The sequence below is a fragment of the Patella vulgata genome, chromosome 7 (assembly GCF_932274485.2).
Source record: "Patella vulgata chromosome 7, xgPatVulg1.2, whole genome shotgun sequence".
In the NCBI taxonomy this organism is placed as follows: Eukaryota; Metazoa; Mollusca; class Gastropoda; family Patellidae; genus Patella; species Patella vulgata.
In genome coordinates, this window is record NC_065885.2 from 26979937 (window position 1) to 26994890 (window position 14954).

Sequence of the window (14954 nt, forward strand, 5' to 3'; positions counted from 1 at the left end):
TACACCTTATAAAAGGTGCTGAAATTACGTATGCACCTTGATTTCTACTGGGAATTCACTTTTCAACGTTGAGCATACAGTCATAAATAATTTATTAAACTGCCAAGCGTATTATAAGAAAGATAAGATAGAAAATGTTTACCTAAAACGTATAGTCAAACGTAATGACAATTTCCTGCTCTATCGTTTTAATATGGGGGTTCTTTTGAAGGATGTCGTATGATTTTTTTCTTTTCTACGTCCGTGATACTACTTGCACTGTTCCGGTGGTGAAGTAAATTATTTTACTATTACAATGATTTGTCTTTGTGTTGTATTTATGGACTTGGAATTTAATTGGTCTTTGAGATCGATGGTACTATGTTTACTTCTATCTTAAGTTTTATCCTGCGGTTACTACCGGCAATTTCCAAGTATAATACAATTTAAAGACGATTGTGTATTATTCTTCAGAGTAAACCGTATGTTCCTGTCAGGGAGGAACACATCTCGAATACATCACGAGATTTTTACGTTAGTCACATCCTGGACAATTCTGACTAATCACTTAATGACTGGCGTATATTGACACTACTTTTAAGCAAGTCATTCCATAATAAGATTTTCTATGGCCTTTTAATAATCTATTGAATTTGAGATAATTCAAAACGTTATTTGATTGTTGATGTTTCTTCAACAAGCGATGTCAGTCGGTAAATAATTACCTCGATAACGGGTTTTCGTTTTATTATAAAATGCCATGATCTGAACTTTTAGGAAAATGTCATGTAAACGTATGTTTCTGGTAAGCTAATTGTTTGGATAATAATGAGATTTCAAAATGATCGTAACAAAATTACGCTGGCGTCGATGTCAAAATTCATCGTTTCGATGAAATAACAGACGTGTTTATATCTTGTAATGCAGTAATGTTTTTAAAATGCAGCTCGAATTCTCTTTGTTCTTATAGTACATGCTGCTGCCTGTACTTGTGCTGCCTTAGTAGCGTCATTACATATTGTATTACATGTAACACATAAAGCATCGATGTGCTGTCTGAATTGCGTTTAATATTTTTGGTATTACATGTAACACATACAGTGTCGATGTGCTGTCTGCATAGCGTTTAGTATATTTCGTATTACATGTAACACATCCATTGCTGATGTGCTGTGTGAATAGCGTTATTATATTTTGTATTACATGTAACATATCCAGCGCCGATGTGCTGCCGGAATAGGGTTACTACATTTTGTATTACATAATCAAACTCTGATATGCTGGCTGATTAGGGCTATTACATTTTGTATGATATATTACAGCCATGTGTTTATTTTGTTTAAAAAAACAACTTCTTTTCGTCCTTTTTTTTTTAGATTTAAACAAGTCTGTAATCTGACATGATTATTATTTTATTCTGAATTTTAAAAATGCGACGTTATCTATTATACGTAACTGGATGCTGTCAACAACATATGACAGCTTGATAATAAAGATGTCATTCGTGTATTCAATTACACGTCAACACGGTTCATTATTCAAATCAACCAAACATTCATACTTATAAGGCAATGAGTGTGTATTTTCAAGACTTTAAACGCCAGTGTTATTATGAAAAGCACAGAATTTGATTATATTCCTGTTTTTAAAGCTTGTGGCTCACAGACAAGGTAATATATTATATGTTTAAAGTAAGGTCGTCATCTGGTAATTCAAATACTTGTTTACCATAGAGTTCAAAATGGCGTTTAACTTCGAACAAATGTAGTCCTGTTTTGCCGGCAGAGAGAAAGTAGAAAATGTGTACTATTTACATATATGCAGCATCTATCGATGAAATTTCACTTAATCTTTGGTGAATACGGAATTGATCCATTTTTTGCCTGATTTTCCTATCAAAAACTTTGTAGTTTGCAGGGGAAGAATCCTACATCGTTCAAATCAGATGTTAGGCGAGGCCACCAACATCTATTTAGAAATTTTGGCGCAAGTATTACCAAACCTTTCGCTAAGCTAGGCATACCCTGCCTCGTGTAAAATTACCACTTTTCTCAAAGCCGATAGAGCCTTCAGATGCCAATTACACATTTTGCTACTAAAAGTCCAAGAACTTTGACATCCTTCCTGTATAATAATTAATTTTTAACCTTTCTCCAACATTGTCTCGAACAAAATGGGAAAAATGTTAGTTCATAAATAAAACACACGATTCAAAGAAGACTTCACGTCGGGGACATGGCATTAATGTCTTATGTGATATACAGTGTAGTTAAATTGTTCTCCCGAGTCCCACACAACTCCAGAAACAAATTATTAAGTTTGTTTAAGCGAAATTACACAAATAATGACTAATATACGTCTGTGAACGTGATAATTGAATATTTTATTTGTTTTCTTAATACATTGGAATTTTTGTTACAGTTGAACATTAAATCTCCAATCTCTAGTGTATTGTATATTATATGACTATGTGAGAACATCGCGATATGTTGGCGGCTATACGTTACTTTAATTATCAACATTATACGGAACGGTGTCATGATCTTGGAATGAAATGACGTTTAACGGGCTAACGAAGAAAGCCATTGTCTAGCTGATACAGTAGCCTACAGATATAATTTATTAGAAAAAATACTGCCAAGGGTTGTTTTAGGTGCAGACCAACGTCCCATCCGAACGACACGACCAGACACTCTCCTCCACCACTGACACGGGGAAACCACATCGTCTAGTCAAAAAAATGAAAGACCCACCACAAATTCCTTGTAGATGACCTTTGTCTGTACATCACACGGAAAATCCATCGAAATCCACCTAGGGTTTTGAGTGTTATCGACGTGACAATTCACCCTTCAGATTGCAATGAATTCCCCCGAACAACTTCGTCCGGAAGCGAATATCGATGACGTCACGTGTTTATAACGTCACATTTTTCTCCTACGCGGGGAAACCACGCGCGTTCAAAACCGTATTGAGTGAGAAAGTTCACCGGAATTTTCGGGCGTAGTTTCCCCTTGTCACTGGTGCAGGATAGAGAGCCTTGGACAACGTTTAGAACGGTTACCGAAAATTTGTGGCTATTGTAGAAACTTAATGAAACGAATATCATCCGTGTGAATATATGTAAAGCAGCTTTTTAAAAAAAAATTAGTGGGATATGTTCCTAATTTTTGTCTATTTTATTACTTAATCACAACGGCGAGTATCTCACTCCAGACAGGATAGGCTTGACCGTTGGGGAATTCTGTGTACCTCTTTCGAAATCACATGCTGTTAGTATTTTGCTGAATTCGTTCTTTTGATTTGTGACCCTGACTGCTGGCATGGAGTCTTTGAGCTTATTATAGTTGCATCGTATTTAAATATTGGCTCCTGAATAGATATCATCTTTTGTATTTGCAGAACAAGCGGTTGTCATGCAAGATACGCCCAAATTTTGCAAGAGATGGACAGAGAACAAGCCAAATAAAACCGATTTTTCGTACAAGATAAGGACCGATATGCGCGAATATCGAAAGGAACCCGAATCTCTGGGATATGTTTTAAGTTTCACCAAAAGCGGACAAAAATTCTGACCCCTAGAGGATCAACAACCTTTGTATAACATACCTTTACACTATTTGCGTAGAAGGAGCGACCATTTTGTCGGACAGTTTCGGTCCGATTTCACGAAACTTGAAATATACCTGTAGGTTTATCTCCAAAAGATCTCGGTTCGTTTAATATTGGCATGTATCGGACCGCAACTTCATGGACTATGGTCCCTGATTGTACAAAAAAATCACGGTTTTAGCTTGTTGACACTCTAGACGTCACAATTTTTATCCGTTTTTGTTGAAACTGGAAATGTACGTTCGCAAACCACAGATCTCGCACATATCGGTCCGGAACTTCTTGGATTATGGCCCCTGATTGTACGAAAAATCGCGTTTTTAGCTTATGGTCCCTTTAGAGGTCACAATAATCCGATTGAAAAAAAAAACGTTCGAATATATCACCATTACACCATAATGATGGTTGAGTTCTAATTTCGTGTCAAAATCGGATACGTCTTAGAAGATATCCATTATTGTTTAATTCTCGATTAGGATTTAAATATAAGAATGTATATTTCAACTACAGACATATTAATTTAATCACTTTAACATTAAATAACTGAAGATAAAGAGACCATTTATATCATTAAGTCAGACGATATTTATTTGACTGCTGTTGAATTAGATTACTTGTTCAGAGTTGAATACTGAATTATAAGGAATTACAATTTAAACAACAAATATCCATGAGCTGATATATTTGTCTCTACATTAAATTAAATTAAAGTTAAAATCGACATTATGTCTGACAATATCTTGCCAATATATCTATCAGCATAGCAGGAGTATGAAAAACAGTTAAATCTAAAGTTACCGCTGTTGGTTTAAAATCCCAATAGATATATATAACAAAAATGTGGGCGGCTAAAGCAGAGTTTGGCGTATTAAAAAGCGTTTAGCTAGTTATATGACGGCGAAATCAATCACTGTTTCTCAAAGGTAGCACCCATTTGCAGATCAGACTTTTAAAATGTTCAAAGTTTTTTTAAATTTTTCTTTTGAGACATAAAATTCAAAATCACACAGAGATTTTTGTGAACACTCTACAGTGAAAGTGTTTGAGATTTTTAGAAAATATATTATAACGTCTACCCTAAAAATTCAAAATTGAAAGTCTTCGAATTATCTTGTACATTTATCACATAATATGTTATAAATGCAAACTCGTGTATGTGTCTGATAAATGAATAATATAAAATGTTTAAAGGGCAACCTTTTCCCCCCGTTTACGACACCCATCATGTCACTGCTGATAATAATAGAGATTGTTAAATCCTCCATGTTATAAACCTTTCACGAAAATTTCTTTGCGTGTCAAAAAACAGTTTCTCAACAGTATTATATTTACCCATTTTTTCACGAATCCAAAATTTTTAAGTAAAATCTAATACCCAATTAGCAAAATAAAAGATTTCCTGATTTGTAATTGGTCACGTATTCTAAGTCTCTAATGCCTTTTCTTTTACAGTTAGCGTATTTTTATTTACAAAAATCTAAGTCTGATTGCTTTTTAATGTCGTTACCAGATATCGATATCTTTTTTGCTGAAAAATTCTCCTTGAAACTAATTATACTGGCGGAATGTCTGGGGGAAATCTTTTCAGCACAAAAAGGTGTATTGCTTTAATCAAGATCCATGACAAATCAGTTTTTAAGGAAATCGACCGAAATATTGCCTCGCTTTTTATCATTTCTGATACTTCCTAAGGGATCCCAAGCAGTCTATCACAACGATCGAAAAAGATATAAGGCTCGATCAATAAATTTAAATTGCACGACACTAAATTGAAAGTAGGGACGATTTCCGGTAAGAATTGAAAGAGCATTGTACTGACGAAGAAGCGGGATTAATTTCTGTGAAGATAACATTTTGAACAGGGACAGGTTTATTACTTAAGGAATTAACTCAGATTTATACCTCATCAACGCTACTTCATCGTTTCCTTGATCTAACTCGCGATTAATTTGTATCTGACATGGCCAATACAAAATCTATATGTTAAAATCTTTACCATGTCCTTAAATGAGGTCATGTCTTGTTGCCTATTGACTGGCTTGTCACAGATCATAGATCAATTGGTTGAGAACAAGTACAAAGGTTCGACCATTATCGACTATCTACTTACCTTTCCCTAGGTTCCACCCACCGGGTCGCCAAGCATGATACAAATTTGTATATATCGTCTTCGGCATTGTCATCCACTTTTTAACGTGAGTTTCCCCGTATCCAGTAATAACTGTAATTTGTCTCTCGATTTTGTCCATCAATAATAGTGTCTCAGAAATAATTCAAGCTACGATGACTCGCTATATGATAAAGGTCTGAGATAATTTCCTACCAGAGTTGCCTTAGGCTGATAAATTATAGCCTGTTTATAGTAGATATCTTCTTCTTCCTTACATCAATGGCTTTCTTAATGTTGTTTAAGCTTTTCATCAAATGTTACACCCCATCCATCTGTTCTTAGCATTCTGGCCGATTCATTTAGCCATATCCCATATTCACAACTCAGTATATTCATTGATAAATTTATAGCCTGTTTATAGTAGATATCTTCTTAATCCTTAATTTATTGACCTACTTAATGTTGTTTAAGTTTGTCATCATATGTTACACCCCGCCGTTCCCTTCATAGCACCCTGGCCTAACCATTTAGCGATTTCACATTTTTCACTTCACAACTCGATAAATTTATTCTGTCAGGCGAGCATAAATAGGGTAATAAGTTATCACATTTGTCTCGCCTTGGACGCCTGTTAATTTATATTATATGTGCTATAGTATTTAACAGTAATTCTGATTTATTAGCACCCATGTTCAGATCTAAAACCATAATTTATACACAACGATGCTTAAGGTATTTGGGGAATCCATTATTATCAACCCCTTATTCACTTCAGAATAACAATAAAGAAACATACGTGGACATAGTAATCTCCACTACCACAAAACAATCATATGCTTAAATAATGCACTACGTATTGGTGAAACTGTCAAGGTCCAGCTAGGCGCTGACTCGCTAATCGGGAATATGGGGGCTATTTTGATCGATGCTGTTGTGGATTAAGGAAGTACATCAGTATTTTACTTGATGGAACAGTTTCGGGCTTTGGGATGGGACGAAACACGGGGGTCCCGTGTACACGTTGGATTTCGATCAAAAGTAGGTGGAAACGCCGATGTCCAGGCTAAAGTCGTCCTAGCACACCCATCTTTATTAGCACCGTTGGTGCCGACACATGAGACGTTAAACCCCTTATCATTAAATAGTTCCATATAAACTATGGATTATTGGTATATTTACCAATATTCGTTGGTTTGTAGTTACATTTCTAAACTTTACTCATTTAATAAAATTCATGTGGTATAAACGCCTCCAAGATTACTAACTATATAGTGGTCTGATATTAGATCATTATTAACAGGATGGTTTACATTATAGGGTTATACTATTTTCGTTTATCTGATTATCTATTTTTGGATATGTTAACATTCTAATAATTAAATATGATATGGATGTTGGTGATTTAATTTTAGCGTAGCTGATGAAAATAATGAATACTGTGTGTACTTAGAAAATGTACATGTAATATATAGTTTCTTGTTTTGGGGACGTAAACAAGGGTGGGCGGAAGCGGAAATGTTCCATCCACCCAAGCGCTGCACGAGTAGCCAGGGAGTAAAATAAACTACGTCATGGTTGCATAAAGCGGACTATTCTAGTGATTACGGCTGTTGGGGGGGGGGGGTAGAACCCAAAAAGCGTGTAGTGACCGTCAAGAGGAAATTTTGACGGTCGTGAACGCGTTTTCCTGCTATTCAAGCGCGTGAGTACGGCAACTTCAAAGTGGCCTAATACTAATATAGCCTAATTTAGGTGGGTGACTCGAATTCTAATCAATCGTTTACAGTCCACAGAGAAAAGTTTGAAAATTTAATTGCCGCAAACGTGTTTTCCTGATATTCCACCCCGTAAATATAGCAACTTCAGTGTGATCCAATATACCGTACCTAATAGTAAGTGCAGGAAGACCGCACTACACGTAAAACAAAAATCTACAAGATAAACCTGCGGACAAGACAGAAAATAAACATTGCACCAAATAAACAAATATCAAATCAAGTGAATAGATCCGGGGGCCAGCCGTAAGCGTCCACTGCGCTGTACAGTCCCGGGCCTGTAGTGACACAGACTTCACTCAAACTTGAAAACAATCAGGAATACAAAAAAAGACGCAACAGAAACAATGCGACCGATCTTGACAGTGGTCGTCTCCTCAATTGCGATAGTCTGCCAGTTAACGTCAAGAGTTAGAATGTCAAACAATTTTAACAATAAGGGCGATAAGCCGGAAAACGCTAAAATAATAAGTGTAGTGAGCAAACAGGAGCTGACCTGAATCCAAAGCAACCAATCAATCATCGTGGGGTATGGGGGTCTCGCCCTCTCGGAGAAAATTTTGAAAATTTAACCGTAGCAAATGCGCGTTTTTGCTATTCTAGTCCGGGGGGTTAAGCAGCTTCAAAATTGTTCAATGGTTATGTAAGCGAAATCCCACTCTCAGTCGACCTGAATTCCAACCACCCAATCAGACTTGCCGCTGCATTCTGAAATAATAATCGCACAAAGTAGAGGGGCTTCAGACAAAATGTTTTAATCCATAGTCAATTCAGTACAAATTCGCTGTATTCAATTTAAAAAAAAGTAAAATTATTTTTTTGTTAGATTTCGGGCACTTTATTTTGCCAACTAGATAATAAAAAAAATTATTTTCACTTTACCCGTCTGCCCCCCCCCCCCCTCCCGGCTCGTACGCCTATCATGACTACCCAATACTGGATTAAATAAAATGCATTTCTGCCATTCGATCGATCGCCGGCACATGATATGGGTTTGAAAATTTAAGAATATATCTTCACCGTTTTGTATTTTGAACCACTCGTTATCCTCGACAGTCTGAAATAGTGTTTCTTCTTTTTTAACATTTGGGAAAAGAGTTCTTGTGTCATTTGTGCCTTGATTATATTCAGATTTCATAATCCAGCAAGAGGTTTCCAGAAATCTAAATGTATGAAGTCTGCTTGATTGGTGCTGTGCATTAAGCATGTTATACTTTAATCGTATAACATGTCACTGCTCTTTTTCTTATGATTTGTTAACAAAATTTGTGTAAAACAAAACAAAACGCGCTAAAATGAAAAACACGGAAACTCCGTTCTTGTGTTGTCAGAATAACATCAAACAGTAACTACAACGCCGAAGATCAAAAAGTTTGTATAAAAGGCGGAACGTGCTTGTTGGGTACAATCTATGGTCATTGATAAAGTTACAGTGATCAGATCAGAGTCATTGTATCAATAAATTAGTCTCTTCATCTTCCTGTCTCTCAGTAATGTTTGTCTCTTTTATTGCAAACACGTCTCCAGCCGCTCAACAGATCTTGTAAGACAGGCAGAACTGGTTAACAATATCAAATTCTGGTATGAAGTATTATATTTGTCCCGTGAATTGTCTGCAAGGAGAAGTTTGTTTCCATCAGACGTGCTCCTTGTGTATATTAATGAACAAATGTTGTGACTAGATCATTTTGTTTACATCATAAGAGATTCTTGTTTACTTTAATGTTTTAACTGACACGTTGTTTTGTTACGGTTTCTCATAGGGATAGACCACGAAATATTTCCATTCCATATACTGGACATAATATTGGTCTTCATGGTTGTACGTTTACAATGTATCAATGGTCGATTTCTGTCGATTGTGTAAGTGGGGACATCTTTCAAGAATATCTCGTTACGTAAATAGTGAATGCTGGAAGTTACGATGGTATATATATTCAGCCAATGTGTTCATAATTTCCGGAAGTAAATGATACCGCCAAAAATCGATTAAAATATATTCCATGCTTTCTAACTGTTCAATAAATCATAGGACAAACGGTACACGAATATTGCACACCAAATAAAGATCAGAATGATTCATGTCCATAATAAAAGGACGATCCTGCGTCACAAATATCTGCAGTGAAAATTGGTAAACGGTGTTTCGGTGTCTTACACATTGCAAGGGAGAAATCTGCTAACCCAACCGTCTAAAATTAAAAGAATTATAGTGTTTGATTTTTTTCATATTGATCTTCCCAAAGACCTCAATCTTTACCTTCTGTCTAATAAGTACTAATATGGTTACGTCTTCAACTATTTAATCTGAACCGCAAAGGATTTAATCGTGTGCGTATTTTTTAAAATTGTCGTTTAAGTGGTCAAAATACATTAGTAGAAATATTAAACCAAGTAACTCGCCACTACAATGCTTCCTTCAACAAATTACAGCCTGAAAAGATGGATATTCTAAAGAAATGTAACCTACGACATTTTCCTCTTGGGAGGCTTCCCAGGAGTTTTTTAAAATCCATTATGTCGACAACCGGATCGTTATAATGAAGCTATCTCGCATTTTAAATTGTTTTCATGAAAGTATTGGCAGGTAGAGGGAGATATGTTGAAACTTATTTTAGATGAATTAACTTTGCTGTTACTAAAATGTACATTCTTGTGTAAAAATCAATGTAAATGTTAAACAAATTCTGTTATAGCCCAAGCCGTTCGCAAGTGACGCCACGAAGATGTACACTTTTTTGAAAGCAGCTTATTAAATTGAAATATTGAATTTATAGTGACAATGCTATTCAAATTAAACTAGTGGGTTTTTTACTCAAATGTTATCTAAACCCAGTTAGTTTTTTTATTAATTGAGAATTTGTTTCCTGAATGTTGTGGAATTTCGTCGTTTGTTTTAAACGGTTTTGGGGAGCCTGTATGTGAAAAGAAATTAGCAGTAATTTCCATGCATAGAAATAGAAATCATAATCACATTTGCTGAATGTTATCTATTTAAAATTTGTTTCCCTAATGTTTTAGAATTTCATCGGGTTTTTAAGAGTTTTGGGAAGCCTATTTGTTGAGACGAAATGCACAGTAATTTCCATGCATATAAATTGAAATCATGATCACATTTGAATCGTTGATGCGTAGGTCTAGCTGATATTTTTTAAAATGCTAACTTTTTTTCTGTCATTTTAAAAAATAGATCGAATTTCACGTGTTCAATTTCTCGTCATTTGTCGTAATAAAAACATAGTAAGCAGGAAACAATCGCGGCTATCTGAGCGATTTCTTTTCTTGAGCGAGTTTTCAACCTCAATAAAAACGTAATAAGTTTTGCCATCTAATTTTAATTTAGAATTCATCAAAATTGATAGCACAAAAATGTCAGTAATTGAGTCTTTGCACCACCACTCGGTTTACAAAGATTGCTCAGTTAGTTTTGTTCAAGCATGTGATTCACAAATATATTAGAAATTCAATTGAATGTTTAGCATTTCGTGCCGGGTGCTTTTACGTGTTAATCGTCAGGGGAAAAACGTAAATAAGATTTTAGTAATCGATTTTCAGGCTAGTAAATGCTAGAAAGTTGTGATTACTGTGCTTTATTAAAGTGTCTCTCAATCAGATTGATTGTCGCGCATCAAAAATTTCACAGCAGCACCTCACAGAAACATCAAGGGTTTTTTTATCCATTCAGCAAATGCATGTTCTGCTATTTCAAATAATTCTAGTTAAATTTTTGCTTATCTTGCGCTGGGATAAAAACATGACTTTCTACTTTGCGTAAGTGTTTGTTTGGTATGAAAGGGAAATCAACATTCTTTTGTTTATAGGGATAATTACCATCATCTGTGATGTTTTATTTGTCGGTCCAGATAGCATGGTGATGGGCATGGTGATGAAAATGCTCTTTTTATTTGAAACGCTTAGTATTAGCCTAGATAAATCCATTCGTCGTCCGTCTAGCGTTTTTCAGAAAATTTAACGAAATTTCTATCCAAGCAGTACTTAAAGGGGTAACAATTACAAATTTTCAAAAATTGGACGGCGATGGGGTTTTCTCACCATGTAGGTAGGTAAAGTGCTGATTTTTGCTTTGATGCTTTTAATCCTTGAACAAAAACGCATTTTTATTTTCTTATACCTACCACATAGATATGGTGAATATCTTGTTTATGACTCCAGCCATGTGTTACAAGTTGAAAATTAAAAGCTGATCGAAATACCCCACAATTCCATAACCAGTTCAACACATCAGTTATCACATCACGATGCCTCTAATAATAACTATTATTAAATATGATCGGGCTATTTATGACGAGGAGCTTCTCCACATTCACCCCTAAAACCCCGGACAATTTCATTATATCGTCTGCTTCATATTAGCCATCCTAATTGTTCGACTAAACCCATGACCGACATTTGGTGATGAGCTCGCCATATTATCGTTTGATCTTTCAATCAAAATGTCGGATTTTCCCTTTCACATCGTAAGCTTTATAAATTACAGTTTAATGGTCTATCTAAGAACAGTGTTCCGTCCATGATTACCCGCGTAATAGAAGGAGAGGGATGTTATATTGCCGATATGACTCCATCATAAAGTTACGGGTGCTTGCCGTTTCTTACAAATTATCTAGATGCATATCTATATTACTATATAATGTCTAGTTTATCTGAATAATCTAACCTTAATATAGTCTACATTGATGTCAAGTTATAGTTCATGGGGAACAGCAATGAGAAACGTTGGACCAAAACGATGACATAGATACCTAACAATCACTATACAGAACTGATTTTAATTGACATCAAATCTGATTAGATCCAAATTTTGTGACCCGAATATACCCTATATACCCTATCTCACTACCAAATACTGTATCACAATGAGAAAATTAATACTTATGTATTCTCACAATATTAAACTCATTTGTTAATGGTATTTTGCATTGGTTCAAGAACATGTAAGAAAACATTCTACCCCAAGACCATTAAACCGCTGTTTTAATAGTATAGAACCTCTATCACCTACTAATACAACATAATAAGGAGAACAATTAAGACTTACGTATTCTCATAATGTTAAACTGGTATCGATTTGTTAGTGGTATTTTGCATTGGTTCCAGCACCTGTCAGAAAGCATCCTACCAAAACCAAAACAGGCTGCATGGAATTTATAAAGCACCATATTCCAAAATAAACTGCCACGACACCTTTTGGGCTGTGTTATGATCAAGCCATTCATAGTTACAGGAATACAAGGAATATATTTTTTGTAGATTGAACTATAACGAATAAAATATTTGAGTTGGGCATAAAAAAGTTGTAGGGTTTTGATCCATCGTAAAAGATAGAAAAAATAATAATGAAGTACATGGTTAAGAGAGCAATTTTTGTGTTATTTCCGCTATCGGTTGCATCAATGCTTAGTTTATTACAGGGTTGTGTATTGACAGACGGTTCGTGTTATAAAGACCTACCCACTTATGAGATCTGATAATACTCGAATTATCTCTGAATAAACTCCAAGCTATTTGGTGCATCTTCTGAATAACAATAGATGAACCGCTGATTAGAACACAATGAATAATATTACATTATCTGAATCCGTGTTTAAGACTTTGGTATAGATTACAACTTTTCTTATTATGGTTCTTTCTGAAGTCGATATTATCTGAAAAAACAAGGGAATTGCATAAAATCAGATAGCAAAACTGCTGCACAAAGGGTTTCTTTTACATCTGCAATCTACGGATATGCTTCTTATCTAAAGTTGTGTGTTAGAAGGTTTTGGTTAGTCGGTTTTACGATATCTTAAAGGAGCTAAACCTCTAACTCAGTATTTTCCATATAAATTTAAAACACTAATTAAAATTCAATATTGGTCCATTTCAATCAATATTGATGTTCTTATCTTGTCTTGCAAATATGGGGTCCTATTATTCAATATTTATGACATAATAAACATTTTTTAAAAAGTATACACGTCGTATATTCTATGGTTTCGTGTGCCATTTTGTAATGGAAACGAAAACATATCCTACAAGACAATGCAGAAGTAATTAGTAATGGCGGATTCACAAACGAAAAAAATGATAATATAAAAAAAACGTGTAGATTTGACTAAGCCGGCGTAAACGACTGCCGTTTGAGTTGTTAACGTATTTGTCCAAACATAGTTGATTAGAAATTGCAATATATATTGAATATGAATCACTTTATATACATTCTTATCTCAATAATATGTGTCTTTGGACCCCATTGTCGTCTCTATTAAGATTCCTAAGAATAGAGCCATATACGCCCTTAAATGATTTTCCATGGAATTCATGGATAGGTCTGACCGGCTAATCCTAAAATAAAATGAAATAAAATGGAGTTTAACGTCCTACTGTTCTGCTCCGTCTGCTATGTGGGAAATTTTGCTCGGAATTCTAACTGGCAAGGGATCTTTTACATGCACGACAATGTATACAATGTATTAGACATCTGTCCTTGTCAGGCCTTCCGTCCTGCACCGCTGATAAGGGGAAACCACGCCGGAAAATCCCGATGAAGTTTCTCGGCCAATGCAGGGATCGAAAACGCGACCTCCAGACTAGCGAGCCAGCGTCTTACCCTCTTAGCCACCGTGAAACCCACACACCAGCTTGGGGTAAGGGTTGTAATTACGTTTGTGATCATAAAAAAATAAGACAAATTCCACTGTGCTTGGCAAGTTGTTCTTTTCTACATGATAACAAATTAGAAAATATCAGTAAACTACTTAAGGGTCCAGGATTCAAATAAATTGATTACATCGACTATCTATTATCTATTTACATTAACAAAATATTGCTTCATGTGATGCATGTTCTGAATACATATGCACAGCGTCTGTGTGATTCCAGGAATTAATTCCCCAAGCACAGAGCCCTTTATCAGTGCATTTGCATATGCATGCTTTTAAAGCACCCGTCTCCCATTTATCCATTGGAATATAGATAACTTAGTATTGCTAGGCAATACTTAAACCCCCATAAGCAGAATCTTTAAGTGTCGCTTTCAAGCTTTCAAAGTCTTGAGCGATAACTACGCAAAACATTCCTGGGAAACAATCTGTACACCGTTAACAGTGATGGGAACAGTATATCTGTACGAAAATTTTTGTGGTACACTAAATTTCAATTATGGAGAGAAAATCTTAACTGTTAACCGTTTACGGTTATATGAGCTATGACATTGAATTTACAGACGGTTCCTAGTTAGGCCTCTAAGTCAAACAATCCCAGCAACAGCTCTCAAAAACCTTTGAGAGTTTACAAGAATTGTGGATGAAGTTTTACGGGTAACCTGTAACTGTCTGCATCATGGTAAATAATATATGCATTTCTATTAGCCAATGCAGCCCACGAACATAACAAGTTCCAAGGGGTTGTCGGTTCAATCTATGCATATAACATGAGCTTTCATCAATCATGTAGCCTCGCTGGTACCATTAAAGACG

The 14954-nt window shown here is 35.4% G+C and overlaps 1 protein-coding gene across 2 annotated transcripts in view; it reads left to right on the forward strand.

The window, feature by feature from the left end:
* The window catches only part of LOC126827754 (atrial natriuretic peptide receptor 2), a 215537-nt gene that overhangs the window by 21276 nt on the left and 179307 nt on the right, over positions 1 to 14954 (forward strand). Inside the window, exon 1 of one of the 2 annotated variants that reach the window (XM_050557271.1) lies at positions 1541 to 1649. The exons of the other annotated variant lie outside the window; for it this stretch is intronic. The gene's annotated coding sequence lies outside the window, so the exon portion shown is untranslated. Of the gene's footprint in view, positions 1 to 1540; positions 1650 to 14954 lie in introns of those variants that run through there. 2 annotated transcript variants of the gene reach the window in all.